The sequence below is a fragment of the Macaca nemestrina genome, chromosome 13 (genome assembly GCF_043159975.1).
Source record: "Macaca nemestrina isolate mMacNem1 chromosome 13, mMacNem.hap1, whole genome shotgun sequence".
In the NCBI taxonomy this organism is placed as follows: domain Eukaryota; kingdom Metazoa; phylum Chordata; class Mammalia; order Primates; family Cercopithecidae; genus Macaca; species Macaca nemestrina.
The window spans coordinates 113,948,291-113,975,853 of record NC_092137.1 but is presented as its reverse complement, the minus strand read 5'-3'; the positions used below and the strand labels follow the sequence as shown (position 1 = coordinate 113,975,853).

General features: G+C 41.2%; 1 long non-coding RNA gene across 5 annotated transcripts in view; it reads right to left on the bottom strand.

The window, feature by feature from the left end:
* Nucleotides 1-27,563, bottom strand: part of LOC105490152 (uncharacterized) — a 46,235-nt gene that overhangs the window by 4,612 nt on the left and 14,060 nt on the right. For 3 of the 5 annotated variants that reach the window (XR_011612063.1, XR_011612064.1, XR_011612065.1), the window contains exons 2-3: nucleotides 518-671; nucleotides 242-427 (exon numbers count right to left, since the gene is read on the bottom strand). This is a non-coding gene — a long non-coding RNA (uncharacterized lncRNA). Of the gene's footprint in view, nucleotides 1-241; nucleotides 428-517; nucleotides 672-18,295; nucleotides 18,421-27,563 lie in introns of all 5 variants that reach the window. The other 2 variants (XR_011612066.1, XR_011612067.1) reach the window with 2 other exon arrangements.

Here is a 27,563-nt window from a genome sequence, read left to right as displayed (position 1 = left end):
ATAAGGATATAAGGGAAGAAAATATAACAAGGAAAACATACTATTAGTACACCCAACAACATAGACACAAAAATAATGTTGAGAGAATGAAGACAGACAAAAGAACACCTATCCATGTTTAATGTTCTTATCACAATAAAGATGAAATTTAAAAAAGAATACCTATCATATGATTCCATTTACATGAACTTCAAAAAAAGCAAAACAAATATATGGTGTCAGAAGTCAGGCCAATGGTTACCTTTGAGGGAAAGGGGCCTTCAGGAGCATTGTTCACATTCTCCTTCTTGTCCTGGGAGAAAGTTAGAGGATGTGGTCACTCCAGATTAATTTATCAAGTCACACACTTCTGCTATTTGCAGTTTTCCATATGTGGAACCCCAATAAAGCTTCCATTTAAAAGTTTCAAATGTTGATTTCCATTTTCCTTTAAGTAAATAAAGAGAATAAGAAAATATTATAGAATATCTTCATTAAAATCAATCAATTTTAATTTGCTAACCAAGCTGGCTCTTACCTGTGTTCAGTTTGCTCCCCTGATGTCAGCTACAGAGCAGGAAAGAGGAAAAACCACACATACGATTTTCAGGCCGCTGGAGGAAGAGGAAGTGAATGCCTTCCCTGTGAGGGAGAATGAATGAAACTGGGACCCTCTGCAATTTAGCTAAGAGCTGAGTAATGCATAGAGAGGAAAAAGAAAAAGAGAGAGAGAGAGAGAGAGAGAGCTGAAGGTCCAATGTATAAAATAATGACAATAATAACAGGCCTGCTGGAGGCTCATATATTTCTAGCCTTATATAAAATGTGATTAAAACGTAACAAATTTAGACTGGCTACAAGAAATGCTTTTGTGTGAAATGTATAATTAACCTGTAGCCAACGGTTTAGTAAAATCCAACTCCTCCCATCCTCCAAAAAAAAAAAAAAAAAAAAAAGCTATTTATAGCAGCCAAACCAGCAACATTGACAAGTATTGTATTACAAAGACTCCCCTGCTTCCAGGCAAAAACTGATCACCAGCTGGGGTCAGGAAGAAAATTTTCCCTTTGGTGTAGTATTTCATGGCTCTGTTATCTAATATTGAACAACTCTCCCGGGCTGAGTAGCATTTGCACCTCCATTCACGGCACCTGGCTCTGGGATCCAGGATGGAATATTGAAATAGGCTATTGTTTTAATCCCCGGATGGCAACACCTGCATGCCTGTATTTAGGCAACACCTTGTGTTTCCAAAAAGTAAACACAATGAATATAATCAAAATTGTTCCTAACACTACTGTTTTTATATCAACAATCTATAAATACATGGAAGAACTCAATATATGTGAGAAATAAACAGAAGGCATGCCTACATTGAGGTAATTCAAAAGATGGCTCTATAATTTACCAGCTTGAATTTCAATTGTTGCATTTTTAGGTATGAAACATTACGAAAAAAGAGATACTATTCATCAAAGTGATTGTCCTGTGCACTTGTATACCTTATATAATTTATTTTTTTCGGGGCTTTTTACTTCAAAGAAATCACCAGCTAATGACATTTCAGACTTTAGAAATTTTTTCTGATAGCACATCGGAATTCCCCCAGGGACAGAATTGTGAATAAGTGGATTTTTTTAAAGATCATTAACAGATATTACAAACCAATTCAAACTGAGCATTTTCTTTGCAAATTACCTTTAACTTTTAAAGCCATTGGAAAAAAGAAAAAGACAGTGAGTGATTTAATTTACTTAACCTGTCTACAAATTGCAGCTTTGTGCTCCATCGGCGATTGCATTTTCAACCAAAAAAGAAAAAAAGAAAAAGAAAAAACGTCCCTAACTATCTCTAATAGGGATATTTTTCTAAATTATCACACCCAATGAGTGATATTTCAAAAGAAAGTAATGTTTATTTTTTTTTTCATTTAGCAAGTTGCCCTGGAATTGAGAATGTTTATTCTATTGATATGTTTAAAGTAAAAACACAGCCCTACACTGTCTCTATCTGTTGCTTAATTAAAACTCTCCAGCAATTAGCAGGTTTATCATCTCCAGAGCAAATGGATGGTGGAGCTTTGGTGGTGGATTGTGAGAGGAGGGGAGTGCTCTTTTATTTAATGATCAAACCATAGTTTCTGGGCTAAAGAGCTAATATTTGGGGTGAGAAGCACCTTTATTCCTCGCATACATCAGGCCTGATTCTTACTGGCATCAACACCCCGTTGTGTATGTTTTCCATTCAAAGAGTTCCCATGGACTTCAAAGGGAGTTGCCTGCAAGGATGGGATATGTGGGAGTCCTGACAGGCCCCAGAACAGGCCCAGAGCTGGAAGAAACCATGCCAAGAGTACCTCACATTGGAGCCCCCCCAAACCATGTCACAAAATTAAAGGGTATCCCCTGCCTATGCCATCCCACAGCGCACATGGGAAACGTCCTCAGGTTTGCCAAGCACTGCTCTGACTCTGCAGGCTACTAACTTATACATATTTGATCAGTAGAGCTCCATTTATAAGAGAGTATGTTAATAAGAATATTCTTTGAGAATGGTGTCCAGCGCAGACTTTAAAAGGGTCGTTGTTTGAGGTACCAGAGGTTTCCTTTTTCCCCTTTTAAAGTGCAAAGTCAACTTATTATACACCAAACAAAAGAACTGCACATCCCTTTGGATGTCCCATCAACAACAAATGGGTAGGAGTCTATTCTGAAGAATGTTCTATTTTTGGAGTGATGAATTAAATCATTAAGAGTAAAGGGGCAGAGAAACTAATATTTCTTGAGTGTTTCTTATGTGCCAGGTATTTTAATTCCTCTCTTTTAATCCTCACAAATATATTATGAGGTAGATGGTATTCTCCCCCATTTAAAAGGTGATAAAAATGGGCTTTAGTGAGATCATGAAAATTGTCCACTCCAAAGTCCTGCGACAGCAAGTGAAAAGCATGTGGAACCCAGCCCTCCCCATATCCAAATCCCATGTTTGTCTCTTTACATTACACTAACTCCTCATTGTCTGCTGATTTCAAATGCCAAGTTCATGTCTTAGGGCAACCGCCATTTTTCTAAATGGCTAGAAGTCACAGACTGTGGGTTCTTTCCATTCAAGCTCAGACAAGAGATACTGTATTCCAAATGCTGAAGATTAAGTTGCAAAAGTATTGTTTTGCTTCAAAGAATTACCAGTGGACTCCTGCCAGGAAACATAGAATGGAAGGTAGTTGAAGATCTACACTAGCTATTCTGAATGTCACACGTGTCCCCAAATGCTGACACACCTAAATGAATCTCACATGATAAGGGGTGATCCTAGTGATCACAGTAGACTCCCTTGGAAACAAGTCCAAGGAGGAGACTGGGCCAGGACTTCAGGATACCAGAGGACCAAGATGCTCATCAGTAGACAGTCGGCATATCCAGAATCATTCCAGTCACAAACATTTAAGTGTAGGGATGGGGGAGACAGCCAGAACTTCCATTGATCTTTTTGGTCCCTCCCCAACCTCAGGACTTCAGAGTCCTAATGAAGTTTAGGATGTGGACACCCAGTGGGCACAGAGTGTGGTTAGGGAGATGGAGTCTCCTGTCCACCTGATGAGCAGGCACCAACCAAGGACTTAACTGTGTGGAAGTGGTAAGGGGAGTGGGGATGGTCTATCAGAGCCACCCTAAGCTCCTTCCCGCTCACCACAGACTCCTCCAGCAAAGGCCTCTGAGGCCACTGCTAGGAGCCCAAGTAATTCTGAATGTGGCCACCGTTTGCCTCAGGCTCACAGAAAGCTCACCAGAACACAGGCACATGTTCCAGAGACCTTGCCAAGTCTTTTCCATTCTCCCAGGCTCTGCATCCTTACTTTCAAAGTGGAGACTATATGAATACCTGCTCAGCCTAGCATGTCTGGTGACGACAAAGGGGACAGATTGGTTCGTGAAAGCACTTCATGAGGTCCAGGCAGTGGGAGGGCATCTCAGGCTGCGTCCCTCTAGCTGCAGGCACGTGGCTACACACCAGACCCTGTTCTCCCCACTGTAGCTTGGTCTTGCAGTGAAAACAAATCTAAATGGAAGTGACTTTTTATATAATAGAAATCGAAACCAAAGTTTAAAAATAAAATAAAATGGAATGTTTCTGAGCATGCAACATCCATCTACTGTATTTGTTTTTTGCTCATTCAGCGCATTTGTAGTAGGCGCTGAGTGGAGGCAGAGGCGCTCCATCGTTGGATTTCTGAGCACACTACCTACCCTTTGCATTTGGGAGAAGGTCAAACTCCTGAACGGGAAGCCAGCCTCTCACACCCTACCCTTACCCAGCAGCCCAGCTCATGGCTCTGCAGGCGAACAGGACACGCGCCAGGCCCACCTCCTGGGTCTCCTTCATCCCGCTATTCACTGTCAGCCCCTGTGCTTCATCCTTGACTTGCCTGAAATATCCTCTGCTCAGAAAGACCTGCCAGAGAGTGCCTCCGGTCCAAAGCGGTCCTAGCCCTGATCTTCACCCTCATGCCTAGTGGGTTTCCTGTGGAGCCGTCATTGCCACGTGTGGCGATGCTCTGTTGGTCCGGGATCTCCTGTACCATCTGTCTCCCCAGCTCAACTGTGACCTTCAGAAGGGCAGAGGCCACCTCAGCCTTATTTCTACACTTCAAGCCCCGGCACAGTGTCTGGCCCATGAGGGACACAGGAAACAGGGTTTTGCCTCAAAGCAGCTCACCTAATATAAAGCAACACAAAACCCCACACAGCCAGGGCTTTGTTTCACCTGCTGCAATGGCAGCCCTTGAACTGAAGGAGAAGAAAGGTTTTTCCCTCCTCCACCAAGCTCATTTTTTTTTTTTTTTTTTTTTTTTGAGACAGAGTCTCACTCTGTCACCCCGGTTGGAGTGCAGTGGCATCATCTTGGCTCACTGCAACCTCTGCCTCCTGGGTTCAAATGATTCTCCTGCCTCAGCCTCCAAAGGAGCTGGGATTATAGGCACAAACCGCCACGCCCAGCTGATTTTTGTATTTTCAGATTTTGTATTTTAGCAAACTCCTGACCTCAGGTGATCCATCTGCCTCAGCCTTCCAAAGTGCTGGGATTACAGGCGTGAGCCACCGCACCTGGTCCCAAGCTCAAATTCTTTCCCCTGCAATTGATTTGTGCCTCCTCCCTGCAAGGTGGCCACCCTCACCTGATCTGGCAGGAAGACTTCTGTTTGCTCCCAGCCCACAGAAATGTCCCACCTGTTGGTCAGGGTCCTTCCTGCCAAGGAGGCACAGCTTCCCTTATTACCTAAGTGTCCTCTTATCTAAGTGTAAGATGGTGATAAGCCTGGTGCCCTGAGAGGCACAGGTATGACTGTCAGATGGTCCCTAGGACTCCCCTGCCAGAGTTAGCCTGGGCTCCAGTGATGGCCCAGAAATTTAGCTCCCATTGCCTCGTGAATTCCCCACGCTGTGTGCTGCAGAGTGGATGACGGCAAGCAACACTCACAGCATAGTTTACATTCCTTTAATTTTTCTTTATTTTCAAACTAGAGAAGTAATATGTACCTACCATAACAAGCAAAACAATACTTAAAAAGGTGAATAAAAGCAAATATAATTATTTCTTCCTATCCCACTTCATTATCACTATCTCAAGAATACCAAGGGCATGTGTGTATATGCCTGTATCCATGTATAATATATAAAGAATAAGCCAGGCACGGTGGCTCATGCCTGTAATCCCAGCACTTTGGGAGGCCAAGGCTGGCGGATCACCTGAGGTCAGGAGTTTGAGACCAGCCTGGCCAATGTGGTGAAGCCCCGTCTCTACTAAAAATATAAAAATTAGCCAGGCGTGGTGGTACACGTGCCTGTAATCCCAGCTACTCGGGAGGCTGAGGAGGAAAATCGCGTGAATCTGGGCGGCAGAGGTTGCAGTGAGCCAAGATCATGCCCTTGCACTCCAGCCTGGGCAACAGAGCGAGACTCCATCTCAAAAAACAAATAAATAAATAATAAAATACATATCTAATATATAGCATATATATTATATACTCTACACATATCTTATGTATCATTTTACATAAGTGGGATCATACACAAGCTGGGGGAATTTTAGTGCCGTATTTTGTCTTTATTTAATTATCTATTTTGTGTGCCTTTTGCAGGTGTGATTCCTCCAGGGACTCGTTGGAAAGCGTGGACGTCCTGTGGCCATGGGACCACACCTGTCTTCGGTGGCACTGTTTCCCTATTTGTTCTTGAACACGCCTGCTGCCTTGGTTACACTGGCCTACTGGTGAGTCTTCAGAGAAGTCGCACTGCAGTTTTTTTCTTTTCTCCGTTGGTGGTTTTGGGACATTTGAGATGTCTCCTACTCCCACTCAGTCTCTTTTATTTTCTGCAGTTCCTCTGGCCAGTCTTGTTCCCTGCTCTTTCTAACTGGCTCTCATTTCCAGCCGCCAGACCCTGCATTGCTTCTGACCTTGTCTATTTCCAGAGACCTTCCCAAAGTCACAGATCTCTTGACAAAAGGCCCCTTTCCCTTTCTGTACAGGTGCCTCTCCCTATCCCTCCTCCAACAAATCTTACGCAAGCCTTCACCCAGTACTCAGCTCATTTGTCAGTAGAGACCATTCTTCCTGACCCTTCCTCTACCAGGTCACACATTTGATCAATACATTTGTGTATTGCTTTGTAGATTTCAAATACATTCAAATAGATTGCTTCAACAAATTCTCACAACAGCCCTATGAAACAGAAAGGGGTAAGTCTATTGCCTCTCCAAATATATAGGTCTTAAAGAACATTAACTGACAATTTGCAAAGAAGACATTAAAATGACCAGACTTTTTAAAAACTCAGTTTCACTATTAGTAAAAGAAATATAAAGTATAAGAACACTGATATACTTTTGCTTATGAAATTAGCAAATATTTAAAAGGATGATAATACTGTTTGGCAAAGGAGGATAGTGGTGGTACACTAGATTTTTGCAAATAGGAGTGAAAATTGGTGGCCCCTCTTTGATTAATACCTTGCCAACACATATTAAATTAGAAAACCATGGAGCCAGGCAATTCCTCTTATAGAAATGTATCCCAAGGAAATAAACAAAGCTACGTAGAACATTTTTGCTACAAGTATAATTTCATACGCAACTGATTAAGTTGAAGTCCAGTCATGCAATGAAATGCTCTAAAACATGTTTTAATGATAATGTGGAAGAATATATAATATCATGCAAAGCATTTTGATATAATGAATAAAAACATTATACAATGACACACACGGTCAAGCTATATGATAGATATATATATGGATATCGATATCATTCACTCCAAAATGGCAAGGAAGGTTATCTCTAAGAGATGGTGTTATGGGTGATTTTTATCTTCTAAAATTTGTTTTTCTCTACTTTCTAAGTTATTTTCAATAATCACATATGCTTTTGTAAAAAGAAAAACAAGAAAATTATAACATTAAAAAATGATTCTCGTTTAAATGGAACCAGTTCTACATTTGGTTCTTTAATCCACTCACTCATTCATTCGACAAATATTTTTTAACTCCTACTATACACAAAGCACTCTGCTAGATGAAAGGGGTATAGTAATTAAAAATTTTTAAATTTTTTTAAAAAGAACTAGCGTCTACCCTGGAGAAGGGGTTCTTGGTAACTGGGAGAAAGCCAGTGGAGCTCATTAGGCATTACTCTTCCCTAAATCCAAGAAATGGCCTCAGAGGATGTCACTGCATCCAGTCATGCTTAACTGAGACTTGGCATTGGAACTGGACCTGAAAAAGTGGTTTCTGAGAGAGGGTTGGGAGTGCAAAATGGAAAGAATACATGAAAATGAGAATCACCCTCACTCTGAGTGCTCCCAGCTACTGCGTCTCCTGGCAGCTTGAGACAAATGGTTGGAGTGGCCTGGCAGTGGTAGAAATGGCCCCATGGGTTGCATAACTTCAGATGTTAATCAGAAGGCCCAAAATGATTCTTATTTTAGGTAAGTGACTAGCAAAAATTCAACAAAATTCTACTAAAGTGTCCCTCTGAGTCTGCATTTTGAATAAGCATTCAGCCTCCTACTGTTATTAGTTGGCACTCCCCTTTAACTGGTAGGATTGGAACCTCCCACACACGTCAATCAATTTTCCCAGCAAGGAAGCCACCCCCACGAAGTGTGGCACTTGGCACAGTCTGCAAGAAGTCCTTACAGCCTCTGGGGTACCATTTTGTTACCCCATAGGATCGTTGTCATATTCCAAATTAACTCAAGTCATCTGCTTTGAGTTGTTTTTCCCATAAATGGTGAAAAATTTTGTTGATTCTTTCCGAAAAGGCCATTTGTGACCAGTGGCCATTTGGAGACCTGACTGGGGCTTGGAGGGGGACCACGATGAATGAAGCAGCCCTCTTGGGGACTGAACCCATGACCTCATTAGCACAAGGTTCTAATCAACAGAGCCACCAGGCACATACCTCATTTAAGACACTGAGGCAGTAATTTGCTAAATGTTAATTCTTAGATTAACTACAGATGAGTAGAGTTCCTAGGGGGAAAAAATGAGAAAGATTTGTTCATTCTTGAAAGGAAATTTAGGTCATCAGTTTTGGATCCCTTTGGTTAGTTTTATGGTATAGTTCCAGAATCCTAAGATGATGTCCATCAGGGTCTATGCCCCATGATTTTTTAAAAATCGATATCTTGGTCAGGAGACTTTCAAAGAAAATGCAAATCGTGTCACTTCTGCACTCGCAAAACACCACACAATGCTTTTCGATAGACACCTCTACAGCTTCTATTTCTCATGCACAACACAGGTGGCAAAATAAAGAAATGAGATTCATATCTGAGTCAGAGATGGTCCTCCCAGAGCAGGAAGGGCTGGACCCCATTACCACCACCACCGCTCAAAATCCTAAGTCCTGTGGATGCAAGATCCCCCTCCATGGAGAAGGGGAGCCCTGACCTCCAGACCTTTCTCAAGGCATGCAGGAACCCAACCCACGCGCCTTCTTACCTTATCCCCCAGCCAGTCCCTGAGGAGCCAGTTTTACAAACAGCAAATATGGTTTGGAACAAAGTTTTGACACTGACTTGGTATCTTGTGCTCATATTACGTTTCTATGAATATTCCACCGACTTTTCAACTCCAAAGAAAAGTTTCCGCTCCAAGGCTACATTTAACATTCAGACTATTTCAACTTCAGTTGCTCCCACCCCAACAGCGATCTTTGAAACTGATATGGCCCTGAAAGCAGCCAGAATAGCTTTGTAAAAATGTTAATAATAATGGGCTAGGTTCCCAGTCTTTGTAATCTTGTGGAAGAACCTCTGTGAGAAAGCACCCTGGGAATTGAATTGAGTGTGTGCCCACGCTAGCTTTTCCATGGAAAGCCTGCTTGAAATGCATGGTTGTTTTGCAGGAGCATTTCTACCAAAGTGGAGCAGAATGGGAATGTAGCCTTGCATTGGTCACCTTTCATCCCAGGAGCTTTAAGACCACAATGAAATACCCAGGCTGCTGCCTGTTGAGGGAGAGGTCCCCTACATTTGGTGGCAAGACCCAGCCATGCCATGTCAGGAGTATACCATTCTGCCACTGTTGGTTAGGGGCCTGTGGGAAAGCTAGGTATCCTCTCTGAGTTGTCAGTTTCCTCACCTGCAAAATGATGGTAATTGTAGTTACTACAAAATAGGGTTGCTGTCTCCACCCAAAATAATGGACATAAAATCCTTTAGCTTATTGCCTGGAACATAGCACTTAGTAAGCACTCATTAAAACTTAACTATTTCTGTTGCCACTATCTGCCTCCTTAGAAAAACATAGCCATCTCAGTGTAATGGGTTGCATTCCAAATATCCCTTCCTTTATAAATCCAAAATGAAAATTAAATTGGTACTACAGTTGTGCATCCACGAAGAAGTTCCTAACCGTAAGCTGAACACAAACAAGCTTTAATAGCATGCGCTGATCACAGTAGCTAAGAGGGAGCAACCTAAAATGAAAATAGCCAGCTAGCCCTGATTTCTAAATAATTCTTAACATTCTTAGAATGTGTTCTTATGAAATGCATTGTAAAATGGCACAAGGAACTTTCCAAACTCGCATGACCAAAATATATGATCTTAAAATCACAAAGCTCTACAACACAATTTTTTAGCCAACCTACATTCACAGGAATTTCAAATTCTGAATGGGTTAAAAAAAAAAAATCTCCACTAATTCAAATAATCAAACCAAGTACATTTTTATCTAAAATTACAATCTGAGGCAACTCCATCTTATAATCAAGAAACACTCACAGCATTTAGTAAGCTACGATGTTGAACTTCTATTCAAGTTGAAGTTGACAGTTAGGAGCAAAACAAATAGAAATTAAACTTCTGAATTGTTATCTATCTTGTAGTTACGGGCTCAATTACTACTTTAATCTCCAGCAGGGACAGCTATTAGTTCAATAAAATAAATATTTTTAATTTCCTTTATGCATTTCCTCAAACCATGCCAATGCACTTATCTATGGCTCACTTAAAGAGTTTGATTAAGCAGCCTCCGCTTACTTAAAAGACAATGTTTGATTTCCCTATGAAATGAAGAAATGGACGTGGGTGCTCGTTGTTCTAATGCACTGAGCTCTTAATCACTTCCAGTTTTGATTCATCAGAAAAGTTGTACTCTTGAGGGTTTGGGGGACTTTTTTGGTCACTAAATATTGTCTTTCATTTTGGGATATTTATTCCTTGCCAGAAAATGATACTGTATTTTCCCCTAATGATGAAGGATGAAAGATGGAGCAAATTCCATTTGGTGATTATTGAACCACAGAGAAGTAAACTGATTCAGAAAACAAATCCCCAAAAGAAAAATAAATGTATTATGTGAGGTAGGAGCATGGGATTCTTGGCAAATATTCAATTGGAGCCAGGATTGGTAATTTAATAGCATCCTTGTCTTATTACTATTTGAAGGGGGAAGGGTAAAGCTCTTGGGCTTTTAGCCATGGGCCAGAATCTCCCTATTCTTCACCTCTCCACTGCTACCTGAGCCTGCATGGATGTTAAAGATGCAAATGCCTGGGAGCCTTGCTAAGAGTTGTTAAAACTGCATAGGCCATAAGCAGGGGTCCAAGATGCCATCGCTCCTTACATAAGCCACAGGAAATAACACAGCCTTAACGTCTACAGCTCAATGGGCAACGCGAATAACCTCCAAGCCCACTCTGAACACTGTTTCCAGAGGCCTGGAGCATCAGACCCAAATCGGAGCAGACAGGTGAGTTCATAAAGTGACATCTGCCAAAGATGATTCTGCCAAATCACGCCAATTTGGTAAATGCATCATTCTACTTTCAGCTGGTCCTTCTAGTTTCCCCTTGCTGATTGGCAGAGTTTGGCAGGAAAAAAAAATAAAAATAAAAATAAAAATGAAGCCCTTCCTTTGGAAATCCTGGCCACATCTTTGCACGACAAAGGGTCATCCCCAAGTGGTATAGATAGGAAAGGGGTTAGAAGTCAGCACTGTAGTAACACACAGCCGCTTTCTAGGACTGCATGTTATGAAGTGTAGCATTTTTGACCTTTGGTTCTCTTTCAAGTTTAAAGGAGGAGAGAAGGATATTGAAAAACAAAAAAGAGGCTGGGCACAGTGGCTCACACCTGTAATCCCAGCACTTTGGGAGGCCGAGGTGGGCAGATTATGAGGTCAGGAGTTCTAGACCAGCCTGTCCAATATGGTGAAACCCCGTCTCTACTAAAAATACAAAAAAAAAAAAAAAAAATTAGCCGGGTGTGGTAGCATGTGCCTGTAGTCCCAGCTACTCAGGAGGCTGAGGCAGAAGAATCACTTGAACCAGGGAAGTGGAGGTTGCAGTGAGCTGAGATCATATCACTGCACTCCAGCCTTGGCAACAGAACAAGACTCCGTCTCAAAAAAAAAAAAAAAAAAATGAAAAAGACAAAGAAAGAGAAAGACAAATTTAGTCCAAACCCAGTCCCCGAGACGGCTCTGAATTGCCAATTTTCTGCCATAAACCTTTTTAATTCTTGGATTATGAAATGTGTAGAAAAAACAAATTTAATTGCCAACAATCTTACCCAATTTTATGGTCCCCCATTGGCGTCTGAAAAGAAACATTATATGGGTCACACAAGTGTATGATAGATGGTGGTATTAGTGGTGATGGTGATGGTGGCAGTAGTGGGGTTAACAATGACAGAGGTGATATGCTGGTAGTGGTGGTGGTGGTGGTGGCGGTGGTGGTGATGGTGGTGATGGTGCTGGTGATGGTGGTGGTGGTGATGGTGGTGGTGACAGTGATGATAGTGGTGATAATGGTAGTGGTGATGATGGTGATGATGGTGATGGTGGTGATGGTGGTGGTGGTGATGGTGGTGTGGTGATGGTGATGGTGGTGGCGATGGTGATGATGGTGGTCATGGTGGTGATGGGGGTAGTGGTGATGGTGGTGGTGGTGGTGACGGTGGTGGTGGTGATGGTGGTGCTGGTAATGGGTGGTGGTGGTGATGGTGTTGGTGGTGGTGGTGATAGTGGTAGTAGTGATGGTGGTGGTGCTGGTGATGGTGGTGGTGACAGTGATGATAGTGGTGATAATGGTATGGTGATGATAGTGGTTGTGATGGGGATAATGGTGGTGATGGCAGTCATGGTGGTGATGGTCATGATGGTGACAGTGGTGATGGTGGTGGTGGTGATGGTGGTGGTGGTGGTGATGGTGGTGGTGGTGAAGGTGGTGGTGATGGTGGTGGTGGTGATGGTGATGGTGGTGGTGGTGATGGTGGTGGTGGTGGCGATGGCAGTCATGGTGGTGATGGTCATGATGGTGACAGTGGTGATGGTGGTGGTGGTGAAGGTGGTGGTGATGGTGGTGGTGGTGAAGGTGGTGGTGATGGTGGTGGTGGTGGTGGTGATGGTGGTGGTGGTGGCGATGGCAGTCATGGTGGTGATGGTCATGATGGTGACAGTGGTGGCGATGGTGGTGGTGGTGATGGTGATGGTGGTGGTGGTGGTGGTGAAGGTGGTGGTGAAGGTGGTGGTGATGGTGGTGGTGGTGGTGGTGATGGCAATGGTGGTGATGGTGGTAGTGGTGATGATGATGATGGTGGTGGTGATGGCAGTCGTGGTGATGGTCATCATGGTGACAGTGGTGGCGATGGTGGTGATGGTGGTGGTGGTGGTGACACTGATGATAATAGTGGTGGTAATGGTAGTGGTGATGTTGGTGGTGGTGATGGGGATAATGGCGGTGATGGCAGTCATGGTGGTGATGATTGTGATGGTGACAGTGGTGGTGATGGTGAAGGTGGTGATGATGTTGATGGTGGTGGTGATGTTGGTAATGATGGTGATGGTAATGGCGATTGCACTCAAATCCCAAAATATGAATTAAAGACTTTAACTGGTATGTTAGACACTTGAGAAATCTACTCCACCTATCTTCTCTGAGTCTTAATTCCTATCCCTCAAATGTTGATTAATATGATTACAATGATGTTGTTCTTTGATTAAAACTTGAAAGCACATTGGAAAGAAAGAAAAAGAAGTGAAGTTAAAACAGCTGCTTGAGGGATGTATTTCTCTCCATGGGTGAGTTTTTAATTCTTTATTATTATTTTCATCACAGTCCTTGTCACTGAAAGGATTTCAAAGTATCGATAGTCCTTGAGGCTGCTGTATTATAAAATTCCAAGGATGTAGGAATTTCAGTTCATGGAGGCTATTGTGAAGCTAGATGACAACACTTTTTTCTACCAATGTAGAAACGTCTGGGGCAGAGAATTTCACACTAGCAGCATTAATTATCATAAACACAGAGAAACCCCTTCCCTGTGCAGTTATGTCTGAAAGATGGTGGGACACAGAACAGTTTCCCAATGCTTTGCAGTTAGGCCTGGTCATGTGACTTTCTTTGACCAATATAATGTGAGTAGCAGGGACAGGTGTCACTGCTGGACAGAGGCTTTAGGAGGCAGTGTGAACCTCATCATGTTGCCTTCCTCCTGTTATGGTGAATATGGAAGCAGGTGGAGAGGGGGCCTCTATCACCCTAGTTTTCTAAGTGTCTATGACAGGTAAACCCCCTTCCAACCCATAGTGGACATGCAGCAAGAGCAAAAAATAAACTCTTGTTGTTTTAAGCCACTGCAATTTTGGTGGTTCTTTTCTACCACATCATAACCTACCCTATCCTAATAGATACAGATGGCAAAGAGCCAAAACAAGGAAGTTAGAAGTCACCTGTGGTCACTTTGGGGAAAAAGGAATCTACATATCTCCCGTAATAAACCAAATCCTCAAGGCTTCCTGTTATCCAATCACGAATTCCAAGACATTTAATCATTCTCCAGTGAAGATCAAAAAGTGTTTCTGGACAAAAAGTGCCTAGGAAAAAGGTATTCCATGACCTGCAAGGAACTGAAAGTCACTCACCCACACAAGGTCTGCAAGAATTTGGAGATCTCTTTTGGCCGAGTTCTATTTCAGACAATAAACCACCTTCTTACCATTATCCAGGCAGACAGGCATAGATCTCCTTATCATTTGCAGAACTGTTCATTTCAAAATTGCACTGCTGAAGGTATAAGCCTCCTTAAAGAACTCTACTTTTAAGAAAACCAAATCTCATAAAAGTTAGTATATTTCCACATTCAAAGTGGGGCAGCAAATGTGAAAAGCCCATCTGTGCCCACCCTCCCCTCCACCCCACAAACTCTACCACCACCCAGAGCTGTAGCTGGGCATGAAAAATCTAACACATGCAAAGTACAGAGGCTCTTTGAAAATTTGGCCCAGGGTGTCTTATATGTGAGTTGCAGCCTTACAGAGTCTTGCCAAAAACAACAAAGAGGAAAGAAAAGGAAAGGTTTTCTTTTCTCCGGACTTGGGAATGAAACATAAAACTCTTCTTTTCTGCAAGGCCGAATGGCTCCAATTTTCCACACTCAGGATGAGCTCTTACTGGCCATTACCTTCATAATATCCTAGTGGTTTTTTAGTGGGCATTTCTTTCCTCCCAAATGAATCGCGTGGCAGCAGTGGCCCAAAGAGATGCCCCAGCTCCCTACTGAGAAGCCTGTGGTCCTCACACATCCCCCGGGTTGTTGTGAAGACAAAATGAAATGGATGATATGAGTGTGCTTTCAGGTATTCAAAGTGTTACGTTAATGGTATTATTTCTACCATTCCTAGCTTCTGCTGCATCTACCATGTCTATTGGGTCTAACTTATACAGTTTTAGGTTTTTCTGGGGTCTCTACCCAGGTAAGAACATAGAGGATTAACAGTCACTGGCTCTAACTGCAAAATTCCGCAAAACCCTATGAGGTGAGCACTAGTGAGTCCAGGAATGCAGAGAGGTGCAGAGAATTAAGTGGTTTACCCAGGGGGACACAAACAGTGGTAAGTGGAGAGCCCCTGTTTGATCACTGTCTGAGTGCCCAGAGACACAGACGGTGCCAACACACACATGATGCCAACCTCCCATCTAAGCAGTCTTGCTGCTCCCAGACAAGTCTGCTCCAAAAAGAGTGACTGTGAAGGTGCCACCTATTTGGTTGCTGAGAATGTACTAAGCTCCCAGGTTCAGTTGGGGAGGCAGGACTCTCAACCTAGATTTTCTTAGATGTGACCAAATCCTACCTTACAAAGAAAGAGCAAAACAAGCAAGTAAGGAAGAACAGAGACCTCTGCTTAGGAAGACAAGGCAAGACTGAGCAACTGGGGAAAAGAAATTCAGGAGCAACTCCAATTAGTAAGATAACGAAAACTGTATAAAAAATGTGTTGTTCATCAACATTGGTTTGAAATTTCCAGTAGCTTTATATAGAAATCTCTATAGGAAAAGCACAATGTACGATAGCTACAGAAGCAAAGAGAATAGGGAGACACTAGGGCAACATGGACAAAGGATAATCAGTAGATGCTTAAGAAATAGGGAGAAGGGGACCGGGCGCGGTGGCTCACGCCTGTAATCCTAGCACTTTGGGAGACCGAGGCAGGCGGATCACGAGGTCAGGAGTTCAAGACCAGCCTGGACAACATGGTGAAACCCTGTCTCTACTAAAAAAATAAAAATAAAAATAAAATAATAATAATAATAAAATTAGCTGGGCATGGGGCACGTGCCTTTAATCCCAGCTACTCTGTAGGCTAAGGCAGGATAATTGCTTAAACCTGGGAAGCAGAGGTTTCAGTGAGCCAAGATGGTGCCACTGCACTCTAGCCTGGGCGACAGAGCAAGACTCCGACTCGAAAAAAAAAAATCAAGAAATATGGAGAAGGAAAGGGAATGTGAGGTCGAGAAGAAATTCCAGCAGTATCACTGGAAGGAAGGGAACCAAAGAGTGAAGCAAAGAAGAAAAAGCATGGAAATGGGAGATTAGTTTTAAATGCAAAGAGGGAAAAAGGACAAAACAGAAGAAAATCCAAGGAGCAAAGAGCAATAAACCAAAACCGAAAGACCGGAAGGAGTCAACATTATTTCTGCAAAAAGTAAATAAATACTATCTCCTTAGAAAACAAGTTGAAATTGGCATCAGAGGCACCAGAAGAACCATCAAGGACCAGCTCATCTGACTCAGGTTACGAATGCTGATAAATATATTAGCTACTTAAAAAAAAGTGTAACCAAAATAAAAGAAAGGAAAGCCTTTCATTATTCAAAACACATGTAGGCTTCTAAAAAATATTTTTGTTGTAAGCCTCCAGATTTTTACTGAAGACTTTTTCTCCATTTATTTTCCTACTTTATATTCCAAGAAAAGTTACATATTCATCTCAAATAATTACAAAAGATGTTCTGTGACATCTTTGCAAATGGCCTCACAAGAAATTCTTCATTTCGGGGGCTACATCCATATTCCTTTACAGCAATCTTTGATTTTGATCTATCTACTCGAACGATCCAATTCATTTTTTAAAAATTTAGAACTACTTAATTCGTTTACTGAGTTAACTGGTTCACCAACTTAACTGGAATTTATAGCTGAATATATCATTCATTTCAGTCCAAATGGGCCAGCCATTTAAGCATACAGACACATAATGTGCTTTCTTCAATATTAATTAATTTGCACTGCTTCCTCACAGCGGATTATTGGCAAAATGGCTTTTCTTAAGATCTGGATCTACAATATGAACATTCATTATTGCACTCACCAACCCATAAATTCCCAAAGTTAGAGGGATAATTTTGTAACTCATGTATTTTCTTATGGAGAATTATACCTTTAAGAGAACATTTCCTGATCTCCTTCAGTAATTATTTCCATCAGCAAAATCTTCCTATTGACAATATGATGAAAACAGGAAATTTGAGAACTTCTATAGTATTCTTAGAACAACTAGTGAAAAAAAAAAAAGGAATTGTTCCTACAATTTAAAATGATAACATTTTCCAGCCCCAAACAAAAATACAGCTTACTGAAACTGTGTTGGCTCATTTTTGTAATGCTGCGGTCATATTTTCTAAATAGCATCTGTAGAAGAATCGTTTAGAGTTCTGGTCTCACAGATTTTGCTAGAGAGGAGTAAGGTGACAGAACATTTAATTTTTTTTTTCATTCAGACAGGATGTTTCATATTTACTTCATAGTTAGCAAAACTGCCCCGGAATTCACATAAATAATGAATTAATGAAATAACTGTGAAAGTTCATGAGACATAAAAAAGTATTCTCTGGGCATATCCCAAAGTAGAAATCTGAGTTTAAGGCTCTCAATTCTCACCTATGCAAATACATAACCTCTCCAAGGTAAAGTTCCCAGTTCTCAATCATAATATTCAACCAAAAAAAATTATCACGATACACAAATGGTATTTCCAAATTAAAATAATTTAGTGCAGCAGGAAATGCCAGGGCCCTAGCAAAGGGACTTGGAAAATTTGAATAAGGTGCGTGGCGAAAGAGTGTGTCTGAGATCTTCTTTTGTTTGTTTATTTCTATAATTTCTATATCACCTTCCATTTCATGGGATGTCTTATGATCTCCAGCTGTGGCACAGCAACACTGAGTCACTGTGAAAGTAACAATAGTTTTGACTTATAAAGCAGTTTTTTCTAAGGAGCTTTTGGTAAACTTATTTCATTTCTTCTCCCAAAGTCTTTATGCTACTGAAGTCCAGTGGTACTACCCTTGTATACATGCATGTGGATAAAGAGATATATTGTTGACTGACAGGGTCATGGTTAAACCTAAGCCAGCTAACATTATTGATGGCACGCCATTCCACTTTATTGTGGATGCTTTATCAATGATATGCTCAAAAAGCTTCTCAACCCAAGAATATTCCTAGGTAGAAAGCCGGAGTGTAGTTTACCCAGCAACAGAAGAGCTGCACTCGTGTTGACTGCCAAACAGGAGAAACTCTGCTGGGGTGGCTGGAGAGAAACAAAGAGCCACAGGACCTAGAGCTCTCACGGGACAGGTCATTTCACATCTCTCCTAATGGAGACAAAATGGCATCAAAAGTCAGCATTCTTTTACTGCCTCTCCTACCAAAGATGAAAATACAGTATCATTACCCAAATTTACTCTGAACTTTTCCACCTCCTCAGGTTGAGTCAATGTATCTTTTCATCAAGGTCAATAATGTAAGAGGCAGATTGGTAACTGAACTGCTTAAGGAAAAATTCAGGGCAGGATGTATTTCTGGTTTTGACAAGGCTTTGGATCATTAGAAATATGGTCCTTCAGGGAAAAAAAAGGTACACATTGGCCGGGTGCAGTGGCTCCCGCCTGTAATCCCAGCGCTTTGGGAGGCTGAGGTGGGTGGATCACAAGGTCAAGAGATTGAGGCAATCCTGGCCAACACGGTGAAACCCCGCCTCTATTAAAAATACAAAAATTAGCTGTGCGTGGTGGCGGTCACCTGTAGTCCCAGGAGGCTGAGGCAAGAGAATCACTTGCACCTGGGAGGCGTAGGATACAGTCAGCCAAGATAGCGCCACTGCACTCCAGCCTGGTGAGAGAGAGACTCCATCTCAAAAAAAAAAGAAAAAGAAAAAGTAAAAGGTATGTATAAGCTCCGGGGTTTTTTTGTTTGGTTTGGTTTGGTGTTTTTGTGACAGTCTCACTCTGTCACCCAGTCTGGAGTACAGTGGCACGATCTCATCTCACTGCAACCTCCGTCTCCCAGGTTCAAGTGATTCTCCTGCCTCAGCCTTCTGAGTAGCTGGGACTACAGGCGCGTGCCACCACACCCAGCTACTTTTTGTATTTTTAGTAGAGACCAGGTTTCACTATGTTGGCCAGGCTGGTCTCGAACTCCTGACCTCAGGTGATCCACTCGCCTTGGCCTCCCAAAGTGCTGGGATTACAGGCATGAGCCACCACATCCAGCCTCATATTAGCTCTTTATTCTCTTTCCTTCCTCACTGAAATTTGGTTTGTGGTACTCCAATCCTTAATCTTTTTTTTATCATTTCAATTGGTCATGAAAAGTCTTGTCAAGCATTAGAAATACGAATTGGTAATAAATAAATAGATTAATAATTTAAAAAAACTCAGCATCCCCAGGCTCCCAAGGTTCATCAGTATAAATTATAATGTATGTGATTTAAGTTGGACTTCATAGAAAGTTCACGACTGCAAACATCTTAGCCCTGTGGAACCCTTTCAGACCCTTCTTTCTGAAAAATAGTCTGTCTGGGGATTTGAACTCAAAACGGCACCACCCCTTGTTATACTGAAAGAGTTTTGATAAATCTGCAATATAATTAGATATCTGGGGAAAGGGAAAAGGAAAGAAAGGTGGGGTGAGAGCCTACCTCTGAAGTTAGAATTGAGTTTGTAGCATGCATGTGAAGTTAGTGCATACGCACAACTACCACACCGACATGAAGGACTGTAAGGGTGAGAATCTTTTCAATTAATATCTCTCAAGTGAAGAATTTTTGCACAATAGATCATCTCAGCATTGGAGGTTGGCTCTATATGGCACCCTAATAACTAAGGTGAAAAACTTACAAAGCCTTAGAGATGTTGGAGCTACACCATGTCAAATATATGACAATGTAGAAGTATCTCATAGCCTGAGGCCTGCAGGACCCACCAGAGCAATATTCTACTTGTTAAAGGTGGGTGCCTCCTGGCTGGCCACATTGCCAAAGCCTGTTGAGGTGCTGACACTCCCAGCAGGATAACTAGAGATTCCCTGGACACCTTTGCTATTCTTCATTTGCCCCTCTGAGGAATTCTCTCTAACCTCTGGGGTTGAACTATCAAGCTGAACCTTTTGGAATGTTTCATAAGCCTGTCATCTGTGCCCAGCAGTAGAGCCTCCGAATTCAAAACAGGACTGTTTCCTGGCTCAGAACTTCAGCTCCAAATTCCTCAGGCTCAGAACTGATGGGAAAACAGATCTTCAGCATTCTTCTGATTTAGAAATCATTCAGATAAGAAATTGACAGATAAGAAATTGACAAGGAGGTACAAAATCCTTAATTTACATAGCTGTCTCGTTTTTTTCTTCTCCATAGTAAAGAACAGAGCGTCCTTAACCTTGATTTTCTCACTTCTCTCAGTTTAAAGCACAGCCCATAACATTAATTAAAGTGTGTGTGAGCTGGAGGGTAGAAGTTACATTTCATATGCCGTAACACATGGCATTCTAGAAGAGCTGTATGATTTTTAGGTGTGCTTTTTTTCTCAACTTGATACATATGTAGTCCTACAACTATTCGGCATAACCTCTCCCATACTCCACCCAGGACCTCCACAATAACAATTTTAAGATAAACGCAGTCCCAAAGAACAAACGCTGAAGGCACTGGTGGCTTAAGGATTTAGGTAGATGAAGGTAAATTTCTGACTCAGAGCTCCGGAATGCTAAAGCTGGGAATCGCACTGAGATTATCAGTTTTTAATACTGGTAATCTACAGAAGTTCAGAGGTGAGGCTTACAGAAGGTAGGTGGCTTAGGTACTTCAGGGTGAAACAACACATCAGGAGTAACCCCAGGTATTTCTTGTAACTCCAAGTTTGAGGGCCATAAACCACTTTGAGATACTGATGTAAGTTAGGTATTTTCTAGGAAAAAAAAAAAAAGTCCATACACATATACATGCAATGCTAGCGTATAAACTCAGGGGGCTCGCAGAACCCTGATGCCCATCCTTGAATGTTTAAGAACTCTCTGGTCTCCGGGGTAAGAACTCTTGCGCCTGAAAAAGCAGCTTTTCTAAATATGAAGTGTTACTTTTAATCCCTTTGGAAACTTACCACCTTCAGCATATAAACTTAGATTTAATGAAGTAATCTATAAAATTCAAAGGAAAAGCAATTCCCACAACTCAAATAGATGATTTAATCCCTAATCAATATTTCCATATTTTTAACATGTGTCAACGAAAAAAATGTGCAAGAGAAATTTAAACCTGCATGTATTTTATCACCAATTTCACATATGGACATGGAATATCTTTTCTCCTAATATGGAGATGGCTCAGCAGTATTTAAATGATTCCTTATTCCAAGTCATATAAATATGCACCAGATGTATCTTTTGTAAATGTTATGTTTTTCAACTTCTCAGCATTTGCAAGCAGTTGAAAGCTATGTCAAGCATGCTTTAATGGGGCATAAAAGTGTATTGTATTCAAAGAGATGGCACAGCTCTGTAATAGGTGAAAATACAAATGTTGTCAATGGATACATTTTCATTTTATTGATTTACACTGCATAATGGAATGCCCTGTATTATTCTTTACATGCAAGTTCTATAACAATTGAAATATAACCAGATATAAAAAATCATGCTTACATTAATGGATTCTCTAGATGACAGAAAATTCAAAACACAGAATTTTATGACTAGAAAGCAACTTAAAGATCAACTAAATCCCACACCCTTATTTTACAGATGAGAAAACTGAAACCAAGAGGGTTATGGGAGGCCACCAAGTCACTAGGCTGGTTGTGGCAGAGGACACATGAATTTTTATACCCCTAAATATTAGGAACCTTTCTGAGCTCTTCGTATTATCTGCCTCTTGACTACCTAAACAAAAAATAGAGGAGGTAGTAAAACATACCATTTATTGATTTCCTGGGATTTACTGGGAAGAAGCAGAACAGGACCCATATTTTGCAAAGTATCAAAGTAAGTAGAGAAAGTAAAATGCCAATTGCTAGCATTAAAGGTTGTCAAAGAATATCATAAAGACCTTTCTCCAATGTAAAATTCCAACAGACTTCAAGATTGGCTTTCTTATTGTGAATACAAACGATGTAGCAAATTCCCCTACGAACACTTTTCTTTGGGGTTAAAGATATCAAAGATGTTTAGGAAACATTTTCAAGTAACATGTAATTGATAGTCCACCTTGAAAACGGTGTCTTTTTTCTTTTTTTAGATGGAAGTTAGCATAGATTAACCCCTCATTGTTCAGCTTTTTAAAATTTTTTCTTTCTTCTTTTATTTTTTTTCCTTTGGAGAAAACAAAACTCAATCTCACGTCATTTTCTGTGGTTCTGGAATATCTCTAAGCACTTAGGCCCTTACGGACATACAGTGGAGGACGCTCACTTTACGCTGGCTCCCTTTTCCCAACTTCGTTTCTTACCGACCTGCATTTTTATAAACTGCCTCACATTCTTCTTTGGAATGAGGTAGAATATTAATTAATTAATTAGGTGAAAGTTATTTTCTAAAAGCCAAATAACTTCTTCACTTCAACCTTTACGAATAACACTTTGCCCTTTGGGGTCCAGCGGCAGCAGTGAAGATTTCATTTCATATAAAATCACTAGGGAAGTTTTTTCCAACTTTATGTCATCGTTGCCATGAGTAGAGCACCCGTGTCTCAGAGTTCCCTAGCTGATCATTTGTCCTCACAGGCTCAAAGCAAAAGCACAAATTTTTTCTCTTGCCAAGAACCAGCGTTCGCCTGTTCTGCTTGCTTTCTGGTCAATGTGCAGAGTAGCAGTCACCAGACTCCCAGATCTCCCTCGAGGGGCAGGGCCTGGCTTGGAGTCCGGCCTCCCTGATTGATGCTTGGTGTGCCTGAAACAGCTTCATTGTTTTTCCAACAATGCCAACGCCAACGAGAACGTTTGGATGGTGGCCCTGCCTGTGTTCAGTGAGGCATCCACGCAGTGCCTTTCTAAGGTGTGCGTGAGCTGGACACAGTGACAACCAAAAAAGCCAAACCAGCCCTCTGGGCTCTTCCCTCAGCACTGACTGGGTGTCCCTCGCAGCCCAGAAACAGGGATAAGCTCCCGAGTCAATAGTCAACATCGTGGTTAGAACATTACTTCCCATTAATAGCTGTTTTCTTCCCTAGGGTGTTCATATACAGAGAAACAGACATACTCCTATACTTACATTTAGCACAAGAGAGTTTAAAGATACACACACATGCACTTTGTGAGTCCCCTCTCCTAACGCGCCGTGCTTCATTGTAAATGGAGCATCCAAACCAAATTGTAATCATCATTTCAGGTTACTATGTCCAGCCTAATTCTGTTCTCATCCTCATGAAGGGCTGGGAGATGTGGCAAAGAGTGCAGTCATGGGGTGTGAAGAGGCCTTAGGAGCCTTGGCCATCTTTGTTTTCACCGGAGACGGGGTTAGGGAGATGGCAGGGGATGCATTCACCAAATGTCACAGAACTGCTTTGCAAGCCAGCACAGACTAGGCCCTAAAGGGGCAATGTTTGGGGAGTTCCCAGAAAGGTAGAAAGCAGCAGGGTCTCCCAGAGTTTAAGAGACAAGACTCAAGTTCAAAACCCGGTGCCACCATCATGTGACCTTGGGCAGGTGACTCAGCCCCACAGGCCTCAGCGGGCTCATCAACCTAGATATAGATGATCCTTCAGAGGGCTTTCAGGAGCTTAAATAGGATAACATAAAACCTGAGGGGCGTGTTTCAATACCTGGTACGTGGTAAGTCTTTAGTACAATTTTATCATTATTATTACTTTTGCCATCATCATCGTTGTTACAGAAATTCTCCTTTGAGTTATTACGCTTGGAAATGGAAATTAGAACTCACTTTTTCTCTTCTCCCTACGCTCCGAGAGTGAGTACATCTGCTGAATTCAGGCGGGCAATTCCCCCTCCATCCCATTCAGGGAAGCTCAAAATGGAAAAGAGGAGAGAGTGCCCAGGGCCCAAGCCCTAACCCATGTGGAGTCCAGCCACCTGGGCCTCTCCATGGATTTGGCACCCTGCTGACAAATCTAGGCAGGGTGTGGGGAAGTGGGGGGTATCAACAACATTTTCACAGGGACCTGAGTGAAAATCTCCTGTGAAAATACTCCCTCTGGTTCCCCTCCTGGTTTATTGTGAAGATAGTGGAATTACTTATGTTCTAGTTCCTGCTAAAGTGATGGTAAAGAGTTTTCTGGTGGGGAAAGGGGTAGAATCAGTCCAATCTCATTCCTCTCCAGGAGGCAGCTTCGCATTCCACCCCTATTCTCCCTAAAGAACCCACCCATGCTGAAACTGATGGCCAGTGGCCATGGCTGGTAACACGGTTGTTTCTTTGAAATATCACCACCAACCCCACCACCTCAGTCCTTGTCTTCGCTAAGTTTTTCCAATGCCTTGGGAAACCCGTTCCTTGCTTTCTCAACCCCCGTTGTACAAAACGGTAACATCCTTAATGCGTGAGGCTTGGCTCAGGAAATTTAAAAATAGAAAACAAATTTATCTTCAATGGTTAATGCACCTATCCCTTAAGAAAATATATACAAAATTTTTTTTTTCTCCTCTCCACAAAAAACAATTTGGCTGTTACCCAATGCCATTGACCTTCCTAAGACAGCAAGCTAAAATCAGTTCATTGGCACACTGGACCTGTGCCCAGAGTGCAAGCAAATGTGCTACCAGGGGCCTGTGTGGAGCTCTCTCTGAGTGAGGAACTTTCTTTAACTTGCACAGCGGCTTCCCCCCTCCCACATACGGAGCTGGAGCTGGGCCTGGTGGGCTGGTCATGTTTAATGTGCTTAACAGAGGAGGGAGCTCTGTACGGCCTGGGAAAGGGGAAAAAGATGGAGACCTGGTCACACTCAAGCTCTCTGAAGGGGTTTGGATGCAGCTGCAACTTATTTCTCCTTGTGCACTGATCTTACTACAAAAGTGTCCCATTACACTGGGTCTAAGAGCCTCACAAGTGGGACCTTTGCTTCTGACTAATGCATAGCTGTTAATGTACCCAGTTCACCAAAGTCAGTATTGGAAAAGAGCATTATTTTCAAGATGCTTTTATATTTATAATTAAGGGCATTTCTTAAGATCCCATCCCAACTGTTTTGGATGTCTTGGTTTTTTTTTTTTTTTTTTGGTTTTTTTTTTTTTGTGTTTTTTTCTTTAAAGACTCTGAGTTTGGAGCTAAGGGCAGTTAATAGTAGCCAGTCCTGATTGGCCAACATCTGTTTCTTTAGAGGAACCTTACTTGCCAAGTAGCTGGACAGCAATACTCATTTGGTATTCATGGGAAGTACTTGCCGAACAATAATGACAATAATTGCCTCTGATTCTTGTGTTTACAACACTGCCAAAGTATCATTAGGGCCTTATTTATAGATAATAATGCTTATTAATCACAAGTATTTGAATTTTGGAATGTATTAGATTAATATTCTTTTGTACCTCAGTTCTGTACTAATGCTGTGAAAAGACATTTACTGAATGCAACTCATTGGGAATGCTTATTTTGAGCTGCAAAATAATGTGTGTAATTTGTAGGTGAAAGATAAAGAAATTACATGGCTACCTCTCAACAGCCTCCATCAAGATCAACGGCCAACATGGAGAATTAGACCCTACCTCTAAAATGAGGAAGGAAAAAAGCAAAATAAATGTCCCTATAGGTATTATTTTTTTAGAAAATCTTGTAAATACTTATGCCAGGAGAAATTCCTGATAATAAGTCTATTATTCTGTTTTGCCTTAAATCTTCCATGGATGGCATCGCTTTATTGAAAAGGGTCTGGGGTGAAGAATAATTAGTGATTCTGGAACCATTTCACACTGTATAAGTTTTTTAAGGCTCAATGAAAAAAAAAATAGTATAGGGTGACTAATAGTTGTAACCAGCAAAATACAATCTTAGGACTAAATGCCTAGTTGTTTAACATCCTTTATTCACTTATTCACTAATATCTTTGTATATGTTTAATTTCTGTACAAACAAACATTAAAGCTATTAAGTAGTTTTCTATTTTTATGTGCATCTAGAAATAGGAATCATTAAAAATTTCAAATATTTAGCATACTTTTTCTAAGGTTAATCTGGAAATATAATTTCTGTTAATATAATAAAACAACTTTTTAAATAAATAAAAACCATTACTAACCCACAGGTTTCACTTAGCTACTCTCTCTCTTGAAATTATAGAAAAAATGAAATCAGCAAATTTTTTAATCTAGCACACATTTTTACTTATTCTTGGAATACTCATGCTTTATGTTTTAGAACAATATTTCAGCTTATTTAATTAGATGAATATAAAATGAAGTGACATAATTTGCCAGAGATTTTCAAGCAAAGAAGAAAGTTTATTAATATAAAGGCTAGGTGCTCTTTCGAAAGTCATATTTGCAACTAGGTATATTTTTAAATGGCCTGTAATTATTGTTTACTGTTGTCCTTTAGATTAAATCCAAATGACGTTCAATCTTATCTTGTTCTACCAAAAAGACTACTTTAAAATAGTCAACGGGCCTAATTACCACCTATAATTTTTAATCTTGTCCTTTCTTATTCTCTTTTGCCCGCCACAGAAAGTAAAGAGACTGCATCTTTCAAGCCACCAAATTACACTGAGAAACTTGTCCTCCCTAAAATACTCATGGAGATTTGTTCAGCAAATGTTTCCAAGTCAGAGCACACAAGGAGAATAAGATCCTAATTCAATAAATGTATAATGCTAACATTTTAATCCATTGCTAAATGTAAATAAACTTTAGTGATCCCAGTTGGACTATTTAACATGTTTAAAGTATTTCATAATATAGCATTGTCTCCTCTCGTGGGGCAAAGTAGAAAGGTGAAAAATTAGCTAATAAATTCTGTCAATGTACTCAGCAAAACCTGACAAGTCATGCCCCTCAACTCCCTGTATTTAGATCTGGGGTAAATGTCTTAACCCATATAACGACCTCCACTGGAGGTCCATTCAGGTGTGCACATCCATCTCTGTTAACATCGATAGAATGAAGAATCAAGCAACAGCTTATAGAATTAGTTGATATCTTACGCATTTAATCACAGATAGCCAGTCCAAATTGTTCAAATTTCAATGTCTTTTTTTTTTTTTTTTCTTCTTAGCAGCTAGAAGGGAGAGCAACAATGCCTGGATTATCCAAATGATTAATTCAATTCTCTATTTTGCCTTCAGTAGACATCGTCTGCCTTTCTCTTTAAAAGAAACTGGTATTTGCATGAGGAAAGGAAATAAATGTGTTTTAAGAGGGCACCAATATACCTCAGTACACTCGATGTGTATCATTGATAATGTCTAACCACTGAGGCTGAGGACCTTCAATCCCCCTAGGGTGTCTCTCCAAGCCTTTCTAAATAGCCTTGGCCAACTGCTTACACACTTGGAGGTGGGGGAAAGGAAAGAAAGAAGGGAAGG